The sequence below is a fragment of the Lissotriton helveticus genome, chromosome 3_1 (genome assembly GCF_964261635.1).
Source record: "Lissotriton helveticus chromosome 3_1, aLisHel1.1, whole genome shotgun sequence".
Taxonomy (NCBI): domain Eukaryota; kingdom Metazoa; phylum Chordata; class Amphibia; order Caudata; family Salamandridae; genus Lissotriton; species Lissotriton helveticus.
The window spans coordinates 1,547,752,380-1,547,765,566 of record NC_136061.1 but is presented as its reverse complement, the minus strand read 5'-3'; positions in this window follow the sequence as shown (position 1 = coordinate 1,547,765,566).

Sequence of the window (13,187 nt, the reverse complement as noted above, 5' to 3'; positions counted from 1 at the left end):
CTCTGGTAAGTGTGCATTCATCCCTAGCCCATATTCTGCGCCATAACATTATGGGTTGAATCTTGATAAGATCGGAAATATGTTCCGCTCCAAGTTCTAGGTGGCACCCGAAGGTGGTCGTGCTTTTAGGGACTGCTAATAAAAATTTGAAAAAAGCATTTTCGATTTTTTGAATTTGTTCAGCGTTTGCTGTTCCCCAGACTCCTGCTCCGAAGATCGCCGTGCTAATGCATTTCGCGTTATAGATCTTTAACATCTCTGCCAGGGTTTTTTTTCCTAGGCGAAGGGAGAAAGCTTTTAGAGCGCCCACCGTTCGTGAGAGCGATAGCTTACGGGAGTTAATTGCGTCTTTCCATTTGAACTCCTCGTCAATTGTGATGCCAAGATATGCGTAGGTTTTTGTTGTTTCAAGCGGTAGATTGTCCGCAAAGATTGTTTTCACTCTTTTCCCCTTGCTACCGGCGTGCATCACAAAGGTTTTCTTTATGTTAACTTTCAGATTGAGATTGGTCATGAAAGTGCAGTAATTATTTAAAGCTCTTTGTAACTGTATTGGAGTTCGGGCGAGGATCACCGCATCGTCGGCGTATAACAGTGCCGGTATTGGTCGCCGACCTGCTGTTGGAAAGTCTTTTGTTCCCTGCAGCTCAAGTTGTTGTATTACCTGTAGCCTAATGTACTCAAATATAAAGCGCTCTAACAATCTTGGCGCTTTAGAAAAATGAGTAAGTAAACAAAAGTGTCTCGAAAATGATTGATTGTGCGAAATAACCTGAGCAGCAACATGTCTCAAGCGAATATGCATCTGTGATATAATTTGTCTGCCATCGGGAAGATTGTCATTACCAGACAGAAAGGGGTTTGGTAAGTGCCCGAGCATGGCCGAAATACCGATTTAGGGTCATCTTTAGAGCAATGGGTCGCCCTGATGTCTGGGTGGCCTCAACCTTAATGTCATCACATGAAGTGGAGCCACGTAGGCCGAGACATCTAGACCAGATGGTGCTTTTGTAAGCAATCAATAAGCAATCTGGTTACAGGAAACCATATAGGACAGCCACATATGAGGATTGTAGGAGCATTAACGCGAAAAGCCTTTATGAGGGGGTGTAATGCAAATCCTCTATACAAGGGGACATATCTCTACAAAACCACACCACACTTTTCTAGTGTTATACAGTGATCTCTTCCTGCGATCCTACAGCAGCCCCAAATAAAGTTTCTCGCATGTATAATTCCCAAATCGTGATAGGATGAAAATGACCCCAGCTGCTCGCTGACCAGGTGCCAGTTGCCTTTGGAACGTGACTTACCAAAGCATACGATTTAGATTGACTTTAACTGGCCTGGAGGCCATTAGATGCAGATTAGGTTGGCAACGCATGAAAACGAGCTGTGGACCAATAGCAGTCCTATCAAGAATCAAAGCCTCACTTGGGTAATCAGGGACTCTGATTGATGCAATAACCTCTTAATTGAGATTGATTAGTAGGGGGCTGTGCGAGGGAAAATACGAAGTTGCTGAGGAAGATATGATAAAGACACAGAACATAAACACGTCTGTGATGTATCCTTGAAGGCAGGGCTTTAAGTGGGCCGGGTCCTACCAGTGCTCAGTACCGGCAGTTCTAAAAAGCGAGTGCTGAGACGGGTCCCTACCGGGCTCTCCGTTTTTACCCTCACCATAAGTGCTAAAAATAACTCTTAACTCTTCAGCTGTACTACTCTCACTGCCCCTGATATAACTTCAAGAAGACTCGTTTTAGTTGCACAGTCTCGTCATTTCAGAACGGAAGCATTTTCAATATTATATACAAGAAGCCATAGTTGCTGCTTATATATCTTATGCGACTAATAACCATTGACAAATTCAATAGACCTGACTTGTTCTATCTAGATGTAATGTCAATTCTTGTATTAGATCTCTGGATGCAATGAAAGAAGCAGCAAAATACCAGTTGGGCGGCACGCTATGCTCATCAAAGATTTTTAGCTAACATGTTTTTAAGTCACGCCCTTAATTATATCGACCACGCCCCTTTGAAAGACCCCCCAGTTGTTTCATCCCACTTAAAGCCCTGTCTGATGGGCAATCAACTCTGCGTTGGATCTGGCATTTATATCTCGGAATAACAGCAGCACAGGCCTCGGAACACAGCTCAGCTAACAGATAGGTCAAGCTGTGAGGGGCGCCTAAACAGCTTAGAGGGGGGGGGGGCCTTAGCATATAAAGGAGCTGGAAATTACTTGCGCCGGAAGTCGGTCCCTTTTTCAAATAGACATAAACATGTCTCCTTTCTAAATTGGAGGTACCCTTCCAGTAACTTAAATACTAATAAACTCAATAGCCAATCGAAAGACTTACCAAGCGATGATGATGTTCAATAAGTTGGAGGTCCAATTCTGGTCTTCCCAGAGACTGCCTTTGGACACCCCAGGTGGGATGTGCTCAGGATCTGAATCCTGCAGGTTGAGGAGGAGTAAGTTCAGCATCACACAACTCTCACTGGACTACATGTCGGTGCCTGACCTTAATGTGCTTCACAGTAGACACATCTTCTCAGTTGAAGACAGTACCGGGATGCTTGTTTCCGGTCCAGGGAGGACCTGGCCTGGCAGTTCGGGCTGGACTGTTCCCATTGGCCGCAGGGTCAAGACTGATTTGCATATGGCTGGGTATAAACTGGCATGGGGAGCAAAACAAATAGATTTAGGACCATATCTCTGTACTGGGGTGAATGTATGACATTGTTCAGTATTCTGACCATCAACTGTTCTTTTTGCAGGATCTGAATCCTGCAGGTTGAGGAGGAGTGAGTTCAGCCTCACAAAACTCTTACTGGACAACATGTCGGTGCTGCACAGTAAGATTGAAGACAAACACTCCCAAAGGTTCAAAATATCCAGATCAGGTTTAATGTGATAGTCACCGCTGAATAGCTTGCATTAAAGCTCTCTCTCATCTGTGCACGACCAGCAGCTTTATATACGTGTGACGGGAAATCCTTTATCACTCCCCACAATCTTAGAAAGGTGTCTCTGTTTCCATAGTAAGCGGTGCAGAACCTGCAGTCCTTTTAAGAAATGCAAGAAATGTGCAAAAGTTGCAGAAATTTATTCTGAATTCCATAATTGTATTTGGTTTGTTCTTCCGTGTCTGATAGGCGTTGCTGGCCATTCAGCCAGGAGTAATAGACATAAAAACTACAGTGAAAATAGAAAATGATAAACCTTGAAGGGGGTGCTAGCTGGCTTGTCTGTAGGACACTGTTTACCCTTTACAGACACTGGACTCCATTAGAATCCATTACTATATATATACTTGGCAGTCTCCAGAGGGTAGTTATAGTACGATCAGCGATTCAATAGGAAATGCATTTTTTGTGTTGCTAATACATTTGGCACCATTTGATGAACCACCACAAAACTATCCAAAAAAAGTGCTATTTTTTGCTAGGTGTGAAACGTTTTGGATGATCCATCAAGCAGGGGACAAGAAAAAGAGGGGGGGGGTCCCGTAACGCAAAATCCCATGCATTTTCCATAGACTTCTTTTAGAAGGGCTACCGAAAGACTGCTGAACAGAATTACACCAAATTTGGCGAGAAACTAGATCGTGGTCTGCAGATTATGCTTTTTGTGATTTGCTGTAAATTGTTCAATAGTTTTTGAGAAATTAAAGTTTAAAAATATTTGTATTTCTGGATGCTTGGCTCTGTGAGAGTCTCTCGAGAGTCTTGCAGGAGCGCATGGACGTCATTTTGGGGTAGTCAGGGGTCCCAGCTGTGACCTCTAACTTGCTCTGTGCTACTCATGGCACTTCATTTGCAAGCAGGCAAGCACGGGCTGGGTATATTTACTGGGAGGGTGATGTGTGGCCCCCTCCTCAAGCCATATTCAGCCTCAGGGATCCATCCCCAGGGTCCCAATGTATTTAACAAGGGGAGGGGGCCTTGTGACCCCCCTCAAAGAGCCTTGAAAAGGCCCTGGGGACCCCATCTCCCTGGGTTAGCTCTTTAATTAAAGGAGGGGGGCTACGTGGCCCCCTTCCCTGAGCTTTTAATGGACTCTGGCATCCCTTCTCCTAGGGGCCTGCTCACTTGCTGTGTCCCCGGGAGCCCACCCCCAGTACTCAGTAGTTTCCCTGCCTGCACTATAGTGGGCAGGGAAACGTGTTTGCTCCTGTGTTGTGGGAGCATATTCAAATCTCCCACCAAACGGGAACAAACACTTAGGGGTCGATTAGGATGGCAGTCGGAAAACCATTCCGACCGCCGTGGTAGCAGGAAACAGTCTGCAGGTACCGCGGGAAAACTGGCAGTCAAATTATGATGATCCGCCAGAAAAATCTGACCGCAGCGAATGGATCACACGAAACTCCGAAATGACTGCCCGGAGCAGGTGAAAATCTGTCCGCAGCGGTCGGATTTGCGGCGGAAAGACCCAAAATCGCCGCACGACCAGCGGATTGACCGCACAAGAAATTAGCTTACCATTGCGGTGACGGCTGAACGATCAGTTGTTTCCGCCGGGATCGCAACGATTGATGAATGGGAGAGCCGGCGGAAGGGCTATTGTATTCTGACCGCCGCCGTCGCTCCTGCGAGTAATGGCGGTCAAAAGCAACCACACAACAAGGCTACCAAGTGTGCCCATTAATGTGGCTCAGCTTCAAAAAGTACCTAACACACCCCAATGACACATGCCCATGGCAAGTAAAAAATACAAATCCCAGGTCTACCCACACAACACACCTGACATTAATACTCCATTTTGACCCACCCACATAGCTGAGTATAAAACAAGCCCCTTCCCTAACCAGAATCCTTTGCATAACTCCACAACTGAAGGGCCCAACCCTACAGCACAAAGGAGAGGCAAATCTGCACACATCACACTCTCACAACCACACACATATCACCACCACCACCTTCTCACCTGCACTTTTCCCACATTTGCACATCACACACCATGGCACAGAAGAAAATGCCCAAATTCACTGACAATGAGCTGTCAGTGATGGTAGATGAGGTAATCAGAGTAGAACCACATTTGTTTGGAAGCATGGTCCAACAGACACCACTAGCCACTAAAATTCAAATGTGGGCAAGGATAGTCAGCAAAGTCAAAGCAGTAGGGACCACCCTAAACACCCAGAAGGAGATCAGGAGACGGTGGCATGACATCAAGACCAGGGTGAAAGAGCGTGCCAACAAGAACCATGAGCTGGCTCACAGGACTGGTGGTGGCCCTCCCATTCCACCACTAACATTCACCGAATGGGAGGAAAAAGTGCTTGTCATACTGCATCCAGAGAGTCTCATAGGAATACCTGGGGGAGTGGAGGTTGGTAACTAGCAGCAAATGCCTACCATTAAACTTCTTTGTACTGTCTTGCACAACTACAAAGCTACACGTCCTAGGCCCAAATGCACTCATGTGCACCACACTCCTCCCAACACATTTATCACAGATCTAACATTTCCTTCCTCTGAATCACCCCAAAGGTAGCTAGCAACATTCCCAGGGGGGAAATGTGTCCGACAGCCAGCACAACAACTCCCACCAGGCACCCTTGTCCCACAGCTGAGCAGGATGGAACACTCCCCCCCCCAGCCAGAACCATGTGGCAGCCATTGTATTGCTCTCTTCAAACTTACAGGTAGGTAGCCATCTTAACAGGGAAGGGTGTTTGAAGGTGGGATTCCAGCACTACAACTCACACCAGGCACCCTTGTCCCACAGCTGAATAAGGTGGAGCACTCCCACCCAGCAAGAACCATGTGGCAGCCATTGCATTGGTCTCTTCAAACATACAGGTAGGTAGCCATCCTTTTCTCTCTTGTCCCACCCCTGAGCAGGATGGAACACTGCCCCACCCAAGAGCCATGTGTAACCTAGTCCCTTCCTCTGCTCCACATCACAGGGAGGTAGTCATCCTAACAGGGAGGGGTGTTTGTGGGTGGGAATCCAGCACTAGAACTCCCACTAGGCACCCTTGTCAACAGCTGAGCAGGATGGAGCACCCCCCCCCCCAGCCAGAAACACGTGGCAGCCATTGCATTGCTCTCTTCAAACTTACAGGTAGACAGCCATCTTAACAGGGAGGGGTGTTTGTGGGTGGGAAGCCAGCACTACATTTCCCACCAGGCACCCTTGTCCCACAGATGAGCAGGATGAAACACATCAACTCCCAGCCAGAACCATGTGGCAGCCACTGCATTGCTCTCTTCAAACTTACAGGTAGGTAGCCATCTTAACAGGGAGGGGTGTTTGTGGGTGGGAAGCCAGCACTACAACTTCCACTTGGCACCCTTGTCCCACAGATGAGCAGGATGGAACATTCCCCCCACCCAAAAGCCATGTGTAACCTGTTGCCTTCCTCTGCTCCACTTCACAGGGAGGTAGCCTCTCAACAGGGAGGGGTGTGTGTACAGGCAGCCAGCACTCCAGCTCACACCAGGCCCCCTTGTCCCAAAGCTCAACAGGATGGTACACCCCAACTCCCAGAACCATGGGGCAGCAATTTCCCTCAACTGTGTCACAGAACAGATAGGCATGCACCCTGACATCCCTCTCAAAAAGCATGCAGCCATAGGACCACACCAGCCCTCACATGTCACCCAACTTGGCATAGCTCCAAAAGCCACTTCCAGTGTGCAGACAGCTAAGCGTACGTAAAAGTCACTGAAAACAAACTTTGACTCACCAAGTCACATGTTGAAGACATTCAGGGTCCAATCATGCACAGCACTAAATGATATATTTAAGTGTCATGGTATCAGAGCATGAAGGCCCATATGAACACAAAACATGCATGGTCAGTTGGTAAAAGAAAGTAAAGTACATGACATGACAAAGGTATGCATAAGATTACAATGGCTAGTCCTTTCTCAGATGAAACGTTTTTCCATGCAGAGCAAACCAAAAAGACGCATCACATACAGTTGATGTGCTAAAAGTCGTTAGATGATGACATGTCCTTGTAATCACACAATCTGTACGTGGAACATGGTATCTGGCCGGGACTACGGGAGACCACAGCAGGTTACAATCGGGATACTCTTCTAAACCAAAGTGGGACTTCAGAAGAGACCCCTCCTGAGCCTCGAATCTCTGCCCAAAACCTAAATCTAGTGTTTTTCATTGAAAGAGTGTCTGTGAGTACGCCTACAGAGACCACACACCTTAGCACGTGTGTAGGTACTTCACCATTTCACGTGGCCATTTCACATTTGCCACTCACCTTTTTCACAAATCCAGGCCTGAAGAAAGCACACCTTACTCATCTTTTCGGGCTGAAACATGTAGACCACATCACATAGCCAATTAAGGGTAATAACTCCCTAGTAGTTGCATTGCATATTTTATTCATATCCTGAGTTGCCATTAATAAATTTCATAGGCAAGGATTCTCAGAGATATTTAGAAAAAATTCACAAGACTTCACATAATCACACCACACCAGCTCCATTGTAATCAGGCGTTGTAGCACAACCAGGGATATTCGGCCACCCGGTTGGGACCGCAATGATGAAGCATGACACCAACTAGGTTGGTGTATGAGTGGTCTTTTAAACAAACCTAATGGGTTCAGGCACCTACCACATCAGTGATTGTTACACACCTACTCAGTGGGTTTGTCCACATTGTTTAGTCTAGTATTACATTGGGGACAAGGATGTACTCCTTATTTTCCCTTGCTCTCTCCTTGTTTTCCATCTATTTACATGTCACACCATGGACAAGTAATGTAGGTACCTCCACATCATGTCATGATGTGCAGTACCATGCAGCCATACAAAGTGATATCAATGTAAACTGTGTGGTGTATCACATATAACATCCAAATGTCTAACACCAAATTTGTGGGGTACACTTCAATGACCATTTCACCTCTGTTCAACAGGAGATCCACAAGCCACTTCTGCAGATGACAACACCGACCTGCAGAGCCAGTCTCCCCCCCCTCCCCCGGAACATGGACTCTTGGATGCAGACTCCCTACTTTCTTGGTTGAGGAGCAAGAACCTGGCTCATCCCGACTGCCAGGGTGCACCATGTCCAGGCCCCCACTGCCCCACAACAACCACCTCAGCAACAACAACAGTGCTGACCCCTGCTGCAAAGACCTGTGTGGCCTGAACCACCACCAACTCCACCACTGCTGCCTGCAACACTCTCCCTGCCTCAGTGGTTCCCACCACCACCACACAAACAGAAGAGGGCAGGGAGAGTCTGCGGGTGCATCGAGTGGCAACACCACAGGTCCGGGACAGCAAGGCAAGTGGAAGCGTAACTGGGGGACACATTCGAGAGGACACTGGGACCGAAGCCTTGGGGCATATGAGCAGACCCAGGGACAGATGGGCCAGGTTTTGGAAGAAGTGTGTGAGCTCTGCCTGCTGCTGAGGTCCATGGACATGCGTATGGGCCAAAATTGTGGACCTCATGGGACAGCTCATGGGTGTTCTGCGTCCCAAAGGATAGCTCAACCCCCCTCTAGTGGTCCGCAGGATGATACTCTCACCACCTCACCTGTGGCCACAGAGAGGGGTGAGCTGCAACAGGATGACTCCTCAGACACTGCTGAACCCGCAGCAGTGCCCCCTGAATAATGCAAAAGGGCCCGTCCGAGAAACACCACAGGAGGACCACGTGGCAAAGCACCATCCAAACGCCAGTCGCAGAGCCAGCCATGATGGCACCTCTGTCCCCTTGCCATTAACTTTGTTGACTATCCTTACCCACACTGCCATGTTGCTGGCAGGTGTCTGTTGGACTGTGTCACTACATCAATGTGGTGACTACTCTATTGTCTTATTTACCATCACTGACAACTCATCAATTCAATTAGCACCATTTTGTGAAACATCACTTGTCTGTCACAAATACTAATTGTAAATAAACACTGTTTACACACCTATGTCTTTATGTCGGCTCCATGTTCATCACAATATGTACAATGTTGACTCGAATTCAAATATACCATACGCTCAGATTGTGATGAGGCATTGAGAGGCTGGAGGGACCTAGAAAGACACAAGAGAACAACATTTACTTGTCAGGTGATGGCATCACAGCCAGTACACAACACTAGTTATCAAGGTACACAAACCAGCACACATTACAATGAGAATCAATATCAACATAGACATCATGTGGCTGGCCATTACTAACCTGTGCCACAAACATCAGCCATCAGCACAGAGTCAACAACAGGTCTTCTAGGCATTGTCACCACCATCAAAGACAGCAGACAATGTCACTGTTGTACAATGTCACTCAGGTTGGGAAGTAGTTGTTGATGAGCTGTTGACGCAGGTCAACACCTTCCTCCTCTCCACTATCATCGTCACTGGACATGTGTGGGTTTGCAGGGTGGGGGCATCTGCTGCTCATCATAGTCCAGGAGCAGGGGGATCTCTTTGCGCAAGGCCAGATTGTGGAGCATACAGCATGCAACTACGATCTGATACACCTTTTGAGGAGAGTAGAGTAGTGCACCTCCACTCTTGTCCAGACACCGTAATCTAGACTTCAGAAGACCAAAAGTAAACTCCAGCACACAACGTGTCCTCCCATGTGCATCATTATAGCGTACTTCACCCGGGGTCCCGGGATTCCTCCGTGGGCTCAGCAACCAAGGCCGGTTGGGATATGCAGAGTCACCTAGGAGTGAGATATACAGACCAATTTTGTAATATAATAGTAGCTGAGGACAGCATGTCACACATACAGTACACTACCACACTACTTGACTCTGCGTACTCACCAACAATCCACGCACGCTCCGGATACTGATTTGCCATCAATTGTGGGATGATGCTGTTCCACAGTATGTAGGAGTCATGTGCAGAACCGGGGAATTTGGTGCAGACAAGGGAGATAATCATATCCGCTTGGAATACCACTTGTACATTTATGGAATGGAAATGTTCCTGTTCCTGTATATGTGCTCACATGCCTGTGGTGGAACCAGGCCAACATGTGTGCAGTTGATGGCACCCACAACATTAGGGATGTGGGCAAGGTCATAAAAATCACCCTCCACAGCTGCCAATTCATGTCTTTTGGGAAAATGGATGTAGCGGTCCTTGTATGTCATCATTGCGGACAGGACATTATGTAGCACCGTGCTGAACATTGGTTGAGACATCCCACCTGCGCTGGACACGTGTACTGGAACTAACCAGTTGCAAAGAAATGCAGGGCCACCATCACCTTCCATGTTGGTGTCAAAGCAGTCGGATAGGTTCTGCGAGGCCTCAGATGGTGCTCCAACTGATCACATAGGTCTTAAAGGGTAGGTCGATCCGTATGGAATTTACGTATGATGTCCTTATCGTCCATGTCCGCCAGCAATGTGAATGGACAATACACATTTGGTCGTCTCTTACATAAAATAAAAGTGGACCCATGTCAATTCAATTCCCCTATGAGATGTGTCCAACATCTTACGTCTTGACTGACACAGCGGCATCAATGACTGGACTGAAACAACAGCTTACGGCACAAGTCACATGCAGAGACACCTTGATCTCAAGTAGTTGTACATGTGTTCAATATGTACATACTGAGTACCCCCAAAACGGATTTAGACTATGTGAATGTAAAAAGGAACAATCCAGAATCATGTGTCACTAGCCCTGAGAGTAGTAAACACAGCACATGTTTGAAACAGCAACACTGCTGGCTTCTATGTAGCTGCTGTACCTGCCACACCTTCTTGCGTGAGTCAGACAGAGCACACATTAACAACACAATGAACACAGTGTGTGTATAAAGATCAACTATCAAAATGAGTTCAGCAATCTACGCAGTGAAATTGGCACATTATGTAGTCAGTCCATCATTACTGTGGGTTGATTAGCCATCTCACACATTGACATGTTTACAAATTTGAGAGTACGTAACACAACAGATCTGTGGACATGCACACAAATATCATATGTGACATGTGAGGGAGTACATGCCAATGCATGTAATCCTGTGAACTGACATGGCATGTGTAGTCATCTGGTGGCATGATTCATTGTAAGTGTCTACTGTTCAATGAAGAGAACTGGCCATTGCCATTGCTACTGAATGATGTGTCCATAGGTCCCGTAAGCGTGCACTTCCACCGCAATCACATTCATTGGCACAAATTGAAAAATGCCCATTTGCGGCAGCGCCCCCGCCTGGGCCCCGCTATGTGACTCCTTCAATGCCCATGCCCTTACAGCCAATTGGAACCGCGATCACGGTAGTGAATTACACATTTGAAACCCGCGGTAGGGGTGCTCTGCTACCGCGGGCCCAGTCATTGAAAAATGCCCATTTGTGGTAGCGCTTGTCTGGGCCCCGCTTTGTGACTCCGCCAATGCCCAATCCCTTTCAGCCAATTGGAACCCCGATCGTGGTAGTGAATTATACATTTGAAACCCGCTGTAGGTGTGCTCTGCTACCACGGGCCTGGTCATTGGGTACAATTGAAAGATGCACGGCCAATGGGAACCCCGATCGCGGTAGTGAATTACACATTTGAAACCCATGCTAGTTGTGTTCCGCTACCGCTGGCTCGGCCATTGGGTACAATTGAAAGATGCACGATTGCCGTAGCGACCGCCTGAGCTCTGCAGTGTGACACCGCCAATGCCCATGCCCTTTCAGCCAATGGAAACCGCGATTGCGGTAGTGAATTACACATTTGAAACCTGCAGTAGGCGTGCTCCGCTACCGCTGGCCCGGTCATTGGGTACAATTGAAAGATGCACGATTGCGGTAGTGACCGCCTGGGCCCCGCGATGTGACACCGCCAATGCCCATGCCCTTTCAGCCAATGGGAACCGCGAACGCGGTAGTGAAGTACACATTTGAAAATCACGGTAGGCGTGCACCGTTACCGAGGTGCCGGTCATTGGCTACATTTGAAACAAGCTGACCTGGAACACCAATTGCAGCAGCTGAGTACCACTGAAATAACCCAAGGGGCTATATATGTCTGTGAGAGAGCCACACATTTCCACTGCATCCAGACACTGCTGTCTGCCAATCTTCATCCCCAGCTGCTGCTGGTCTTGTCTCCAGGACCCGGTGATGGCGAGAACTGAGAACGTCAGGGCCCGTCCCTTCACCACAGAGGAGGTGGAGGTCCCGGTGGACGAAGTGCTTTCACAGTATGGTAGGCTATATGGTGCTCCAGATGTACTGGTAAGTGTTTCAGAGTGAAAGTTTGAGAGTGCTGAGAGTGCTCACATGATGTTGTTCTCCAGTAGTATGTGCCTGTGCATGCATCCTCATTTTTCTAAAACCATGCTCCATACATGGCCTAGTAAATATTGCACATGAGTATTTGGGGAGGATGGCAACATGGACATTTCTAGAAAGTAAAACAAGCCCCTAACCAAAAAATGAGGATCATGTGTTGCTTTGTAATACTAGTGGGGTTACACCAATTAAGTAAATTCACAAAAATACAGTAATTATCGAATATTACTCTGCTATATAATGTTTACGAAAAAAAACATAATACCATGTACATGTAGTAGAGACATAAATGCAAAAAACTACATTTTTTATAAATATACAAAATTAATTTGTATTCATCATTATGGTTAAAATCAATATACATTTAAAAAGACATTATGAGACAATCCATTATCCCAGTACATTTGTGTGGATCATAAAAGCAAGAAAACTACACAAAAGTTGACGCTGCGTTTCGGTGAGATTAGGAGCAACCACCTTCTTCAGGACAGAGTTTTCTATTAAAATGTATCGACGCTCACCTTGTATGGTTCAAAAGGGAAACATTCTTATAGTTGATTTTGAGAATAAGACGTGGAATTTCCTTTTTATGTGGTACAATTCCTTGTTAAAAAAAAACGTTTGTGGGAGCCACTGATAGGTTTATCACCATATATTGGTGTCCGATAAAAAAACAATCCCTTTCATCAGCAATCAAGTGAGCCGTGATTGAGCTTCACTTCGTTATTGTCCTTAGGGATTTTTCTGGTTTGGCTGCTATCTTTGCATTGCAACGCAAGGAATAAAATCTGATAAAGGTGCCCCTGCCTCCCTGCTCCCCATGATCGTATTCCGGGTTAGGATGCATTTTAACATGGACATTTCTACAGCCCTTCTTCAGCAAAAATATATACAAGACTGGGTAATGTAAATGTGTGATACACTGCCTAGCATGC